The sequence below is a fragment of the Rhinopithecus roxellana genome, chromosome 8 (assembly GCF_007565055.1).
Source record: "Rhinopithecus roxellana isolate Shanxi Qingling chromosome 8, ASM756505v1, whole genome shotgun sequence".
Lineage (NCBI taxonomy): Eukaryota > Metazoa > Chordata > Mammalia > Primates > Cercopithecidae > Rhinopithecus > Rhinopithecus roxellana.
In genome coordinates this window covers 94,001,093-94,008,813 of record NC_044556.1, presented here as the reverse complement: position 1 = coordinate 94,008,813, position 7,721 = coordinate 94,001,093, and the positions used below count along the sequence as shown (strand labels likewise).

At 39.6% G+C, this 7,721-nt stretch overlaps 1 pseudogene; it reads left to right on the top strand.

Moving 5' to 3' along the window:
- Positions 1-3,602: 3,602 nt before the first annotated feature.
- LOC115899272 lies at positions 3,603-4,209 on the top strand (annotated as a pseudogene).
- The last annotated feature ends 3,512 nt before the right edge of the window (positions 4,210-7,721 follow it).

The window sequence follows — 7,721 nt, the reverse complement described above, 5'->3', positions numbered from 1 at the left end:
TGATAATTTTCTCTTTTTTTTCTTTCAGTACTTAAAAGATATTGCTTCATGGTCTTAAGGTTTACATAATTCCTGACAAGAAGTGTGTAATAATTCTAATCTTTATTTATCTCTGATATAATGTACCTCTTTTTTCTCCAGCTATCTAATACTTTTAGGATTTTTCTTTTTATCACAGGTGTTCAGCAATTTGATTATAACGTGCCTTGGAGTTGTTTTAATTGTGTCTATTCTGCTAGTTGGAGTTTGTTCCTAGAACTGTGGGTTTATAGTTTTTATCAATTTTTGGAAAATTTTCAGGGACTATTTCTTCAAGTATTATATTTTGTTTGTTTGTTTTTGTTTTTGTTTGTCATCTCTCTGTCTCTCTCTCTCTCTCTCTGGATTCAAGTTCATTGCTCTTTTCTTCTAGAGTGTCTGAGCTGTAAATTCCACTCAGTACAATTTTATTTTCAGATGTTATTCTTTTCATTGGCTTCTCTTTGATAGCTTCCATTTCTCTCATAATTGTATTTATGTTTTCCTTTAAATATTTTAGCGTATCAATCCCATTCATAATACCTGTTTTAATGTTTTCATCTGATAATTTCATCTTCTTTATTATTTCAAAGTTTTTTATTGACTGATTTTTTTACTGGTTATGTAGCACTTTTTTATTTCTTATAAATCTAGTAATTTTTTATTGATGTAGGCATTTCTTTCATTGTAGAGTGCTAGATATTATTTTATTCCTTTACAAGTTGGAGTTTGTTCTGGCAGGCAGTTAAATTACTTGTGAATCAGTTTGGCCCACTCAAAGCTTGTTTTTAAGCTCTTATAAAGCAGAACTAGAGTAGCCTTTACTCTAGGACTAATTTAATCACATTCCTAAGACATGACCCTTCTGGGGTCTCTGCTGAGTGGAATCTCTGTAATGCAAGGAAGTCTCCCTACCCTATGGCTGGTGGACATTCAAATGATTCCCACTTCTGTGTAAGCTCTGGAAACTTTTTGGCTTACAGCTCTCTGGTAATTGTCTTTTCCTGGAAATTGTTCTTTGCCCCGCCTTGCAGAGTTTTATCCTAACCATATACTGACTAGTTTTTCAGACTCAAGAGACCCCTGTTCAGATTTCTGGAATTCTTTCTCTGTAGAGTCCTCTCCTGCCTGTTCTCTGCCCCACATTCTAGCTGTCTGACCTCCCTGAGCTCTGATTTATTTTGTCTCAATTTGGTGAGATTTCCACAATCTGGAACCTGGACTGTCCGTAGTTCAGTGTCTGAACACTGTTGTTTCACATGTTTTGTTCAGTTTTCTAGTGTTCTAGGTAATTTTGTACTTTTTTATTTTTCTCATGCCCATAAGTGTAAGTCCCTTTCAATGAGAACTAGAAAAACAAACAGAGATACAAGAAGTTGATGGGATTTTATTTGGGGATAGGAGTGCGGTAAAGAAAATTACAGCAAGCTGTTTATTAGTATGAGGTTGTAGGCTTGAGACAGATGGGGCTAATCTGCAAATATATAAAAGACTTTCTTATAAAGAGAAGCAGAAATGAGCTGAGGTGATGCCCAGCAGGCAGATCTATAGGTGGGAAGGGCTGGGCCAACTGTTCTAAAAGTCGAATTGCAAAGAGAAACATTTGGGTGTTTGTTAAAAGGCAGATTCTATGCTTCCTGCAAGTGATCCCATGGGCCTCCCCAATTTGTATTTTTAACAGGTGCCCTAAGGTGGTACTGATGCAGTTGGTCTGTTGGCCATTCTTGAAGAAATACCAGCTGAGGATCCTAGGTAGGGAATCCTCATATGAACCCAGACAACTCCATCTCAGGCACACAGGTAGGGCCCCCTATGTGGATGAAAGGCTAGAAGAGGAATTATTATGGAGTGAGGAAAGAGATGTAGAGAGGAAGAAGTTGACCTTCAGGACCAGGTAGAAGTGCAAGGGATAAGGAGATTCGGAGCAGGAGGTGACAGGGTCTTGGGTACAAGAATTGCTTTCCATTGGCCAGGGGCATAGATCGTCTATGGAAGGTGCACCTTAGGATGAGGTAGCAGAAGGCCTCCAACAGGGAAAGCCTCAGACACATGAGCAAGAGCAGCCCTGAAGGAAAACAGCTGGAGTCAAAACAGAATGAAAACCTCACTTTGCTGGCTGCATAACCGCAACTACAAACACTGATGTAGATGAACCTTTTGCAGTGATCTAGTCTTTCTCATGAAATACTCATGTCCATTTCAGTGAGCGCTCTAGGGACACAATTTCAGCTTTGTAGTGATTCATGGTGGGTTGTTACATTGGCCAAATTGCCTTAGTGCTGTATTGACGAGCTCAGTCGAAACAGAGAGAGCTGAGTTTATTTCTTCATCAGGGTTCCTAAAAGCCCAATCTCAGCAAGAATTCTAGATTCAGGTCGACTGAGCACTGTTCAGAATCCTTTATTAATTTCGTGTTGATGTATCACCAGCAAGAGTAAAATCTTCCTACCCCTGACCAAGCCTGCTAACCGCCACTAGGGCTTAAAACCCAAAGAGAAGATGTTCAACTCCAGATAAAGGAAATACACCAGAGGCGTCCTTGGAGACAGGGAATGTGTAATGTAAAATTATAAGAGTATTGATTGGGGAAGTGATAAATGTCCATGAAATCTTCACAATTTGTGTTCAGAGATTACAGTAAAGACAGGCATAAGAAGTTATAAAAGTATTAATTTAGGGAACTAATTAATGTCCATGAAATCTTCACAATTTATGATCCTCTGCCATGGCTGCAGCTGATCCCTCTGTTCAGGGTCCCTGACTTCCTGCAACATGACATTCTGGAAAAGGCAAAAATATAAGAACGGAGAACAGGTAGGTGGTTGCCAGGGACAAGAGTGTCTGATTACACAGGGAAAGCAGAAAATATATATATATATTTTTTGAGGTGGAACTTTGCTCTTGTTGCCCAGGCTGGAGTGCAATGGCACGATCTCAGCTCACTGCAACCTCCACTTCCCGGGTTCATGCCATTCTCCTGCCTCAGCCTCCTAAGTAGCTGGGACCTGCCCACCTGCCACCATGCCCAGCTAACTTTTTGTGTTTTTAGTAGAGACAGGGCTTCACTATGTTGGCCAGGCTGGTCTTGAACTCCTGACCTCAGGCGATCCACCTGCCTCAGCCTTCAAAAGTGCTGGGATTACAGGCATGAGCCACTGAGCCCGGCTGGGAATTCTTTAAGTTGTTGAAATTGTTCTGTATCCTGCCCATGCTGTTAGTTTCAAGACTCTATGCACACGTAAAACACATAAAACTTTACACCAAAAAGTAGATTTTACTCTCTGTAAGTTTTTAAAATTAAAATAAAAAGATGATGCTGCTGGCAATATTTATCTATGTAAGAGCATTTTAACCCAGTAATATCATTCTACAAATTTACCCTATGAGTAAGTTTCTACAAGTACCTAAAGATTCATGTACCTGGTTACAGAGCAGAGAAAGTACAGATGCTGTGTCTGGTTCCCACTGTCGCAGCCATTGCAGTACATTGAGCTCCATAGAGACAGCACTGGGGCAAGGGAGAGCTGGACTTGCCAGACAGGCACTGGGCAACTCTGTGCGTTGCTGAGGAAAGATAACTAAGCATGGTTGAAGGAGGTCCTAAGAAGCCGAGAGGCCAAATGTCATCATCTGAATTCTTTGTGCAAGCTTGTCAGCAGGAGCATAGGAAGAAGTACCCAGCTGCTCCAGTCAACTCCTCAGAGTTTTCTCAGAAGTGCTCAGAGGGGTGGAAGACCATACATGCTAAAGAGAAAGGAAAATTGAAGACATGGGAAAGGCAGACAAGACCTGCTATGAAAGAGAAATGAAAGCCATATCCCTTGCAAAGGGGAGAGAAAAAAATAAGTTCGAGAATCCCAGTGCACCCATCAGCCTTTTTCCTGTTCTGTTCTGAGTATCACCCCAAAATCACAGGAGGACATCCTGGCCTGTCCATTAGTGATGTTGCAAAGAAACTGAGAGAGATGTGGAATAACACTGCTGCAGATGACAAGCAGCCTTATGAAAAGAAGGCTGCAAAGCTGAAGGAAAAATACAAAAAGGATATTGCCGCATATTGAGCTAAAGGAAAGCCTGATGCAGCAAAGAAGGGAGTCGTCAAGCTGAAAAAGTAAGAAAAAGAAGGAAGAGGAAAAGGACAAGGAGGAAGAAGATGAAGATGAATATGAAGAAGATGACGATGATGAATAAGTTGGTTCTAGCAGTTTTCCTTTTCTTGTCTTTAAAGCATATAACCCCCCTGTACACAACTCACTCCTTTTAAAGTAACACATTGAAATGGGAGGCTGTGTAAGATTTGTTTTTAACTGTACCGTGTCTTTTTTGTATAGTTAACACATTACTGAATGTGTCTTTAGATAGCCCTGTCCTGGTGGTATGTTCAATAGTCACTAACCTTGCCTGGTACAGTATGGGGTTGTAAATCAGCATGGAAATTTAAACAGGTTGTTGTTGGTGCACAGCACAAATTAGTAACATACGGGGATGGTAGTTTTTTCATCTTCGGTTGTTTCTGATGTAGCTTATATGAAATAATTGTTGTTCTGTTCACTGAATACCACTTTGTAGTTGCAAAAAAAAAAAAGTTGCAGTTGTTTTGTTGACATTCTAAATGCTTCTAAGTAAATACAATTTTCTTTATTAATAAAATAAGATTCATTTACCTATGTATTCATTCATTTAATCATTGTTTGTAATAGCAAAACAAAAGAAAGGGAAGAAAAGACAAGAAAAGAATCTAGGAGGAGTTCATACATACAGAACCACTGAAGTAAACTTCTAATAATACAATACAAATCAGTCATTAAAAATAACAAAACAATCAACATCTTAACCGAAAAGCGAAAGGCACAGAGTAAGGAATATTCCAAATTAAAGGATACCAAGGAGACAATAATTTAGTAGAACACGGGATCCTGGACTGGATACCAGAGAAGAAAAAGAACATGAGTAGGACAACTGGCAAAATGTGAATATGGCGTATACATCAGAAAATTGTATTATGTAAACATCAATGCCTTGATTTTGATCATCATAATTAATTATGTAAGATGTTAATGTTTATGGAATTTGGGAAAAGGTATATGGTAATTTTCTCTAATTTTTTTGTAAGAAATTAGCTTAAATGAAAAGTTTTAAAATACAGAAAAAATAAGAAACCATCATAATAAGATAGAAACTTACCAAAGTTCCTGTTTTTACACCCCAAGGGACATAAGACACAGGAGAGAAAGACCAGGGGCTGCCTAGAGTGGGAAATGCACTAAGAGATACCTTTGGGAGCTAAGCTATGAGGACACAAAGGCATGAGAATGATGCAATCGACTTTGGAGTCTCGGGGAAGGGTGGGAGCAGGTAAACGATAGGGAACTGCACATTGGGTACAGTGTACACTGCTCAGGTGATGGGTGCACCAAAATCTTAGAAACCGCCACTAAAGAACTTACTCATGTAACCTAAATAAATAAATAAAAGACTTACTGTTCTTGTGAAAAAGAAAGAAAGAGAGAGAGAGAGAAAGAAAGAAAAAGGAAAAAAAAGAAAGAGATGGCTATGGCCTGGCACAGTGGCTCACGCCTGTAATCCCAGCATTTTGGGAGGCCAGGGCAGGCGGATCACCTGAGGTCAGGAGTTTGAGACCAGCCTGACCAACATGGTGAAACCCTGTTTCTACTAAAAATACAAAAATTAGCCAGGTGTGGTGGCATGTGCCTGTAATCCCAGCTACTTGGGAAGCTGAGGCAGGAGAATCGCTTGAACCCGGGAGGCAGAGGTTGCGGTGAGCTAAGATCGCGCCACTGCACTTCAGCCTGGGCAACAAGAGCGAAACTCCATCTCAAAAAAAAAAAAAAGGAAAAGAAAAAGAAATGAGAGAAAGATGACTTAAAAGCACTTGTGCAAGATAGTGGGAGGATCTTAATGGGGAAACTGAGTATGCAGGAACTGTCTGCAACTTTGCAACTTTTCTGTAAACCTCAAACTACTCCCAAATAACTATTATTATTATTATTGTTATTAAACAGCAAAAAAAGAGAGAGAGAGATACCCTAATAATGCTAAGATCCCAAAGGGGTATACTCTCAGTGCAAGAGCAAATCCGAAGTGAGCTTGTCCTCAGCCAGAGTAGACTATGAAGAAAATTGCTATCTCATAAATTGGCATATATGGATGGGGAAAAAACTCAGGGATTCATAACCTCATGGTAGTTCTCAGATAGTTTTGTAGCCCAAATCCATACTATTTTTATGCCTAGAAAAACTTCAGACTGATTCTTTTTAAAAACCAGGTTCTGAGTTAATAGTGCCCATCTAGGCCAGGCACTGAGGCTCACCCCTATAATCCCAGCACTTTGGGGGGCTGAGGCAAATGGATCTCCTGAGGTCAGGAGTTCGATACCAGCCTGGCCAACATGGTGAAACCCCATCTCTATTAAAAATACAAAAATTAGCCGGGCATGGTAGCTGGTGTCTGGAATCCTAGCTACTTGGGAGGCTGAGGCAGGAAAATTGCTTGAACCCAGGAGGCAGAGGTTGTAGTGAGCCGAGATTGCGCCATTGCTCTCCAGCCTAGGCAACAAGAGCAAGACTCTACCTAAAAAAAAAAGAAAAAGAAAAAGAAAATAGTGCCCATCTAGCAGATACAAATCCTTCCTGAAGAAAACTACTTTCAACAGGGGACACAAAGAATTCCCACAAATAAAATTCCAACAAATATGAAGTCACAAAAAGTATCACTTAATACCAAGAAAACAAATCTCCATGAGATGGATCTAGGAAAAACAACAGAATCAAATCCACAAGGACTTCTGAAATTTAAATTAGACATAGAATATAAAAGAATATATGCAATATTTTTAAAGAATAAAAATGCTATATGGGCAAGATTTGGAAAAATGAAAAACATAATAATTTTTTTTTTTGAGACAGAGTCTGTCTGTCTCTGTCGCCCAGGCTGGAGCCCAAGCTAGAGTGCAGTGGCATGATCTCGACTCACTGCAATTTCTGCCTCTTGGGTACAAATGATTCTCATGCCTCAGCCTCTCGAGTAGCTGGGACTACAGGCATGTACCACCATGCCTGGCTAATTTTTGTATTTTTAGTAGAGATGGGGCTTTGCCATATTGGTTAAGCCGGTTTCGAACTCCTAGCCTCAAGTGAACTGTCTGCCTCAGCCTCCCAAAGTGCTGGGATTATAGGCGTGAGTCACCACGCCCAGCCAAAACATGATAATCAAAATTAAAAACTCAATGTTGGTTTAACAGCAGATGAGACACAGATGAAGAGAGAATTCATGGAATAAAGAATAAATATGAAGAAATTATATAGAATAAGGTGTAAAGAACAAGAGATAGAAATTTTGAGTCAGGCACGGTGGTGCATGCCTATAGTCCCAGGTACTCAGGAGGCTGAGATGGGAGGATCCCTTGAGCTCAGGAGTTCCAGACCAACCTGGGCAACATAGCGAGATCCCGTCTCGAAAAAAATTAATAAACACAAATAAATAAATGTTAAAAAATAGAATAAATGTTTTAATTTAAAAAATAAAAGAAATTTTGCAAGAATTTCAAATATGATGTGAAGGGTACTACACATATGTATGAATACCACTGAAAGCCATCTTGGAGGCCAGCTCCCACAATTGTGTCATTCAAGTCTTCTATATTCTTATTGATTCTTTTTAGCAACTTGTTCTATCAATCCCTT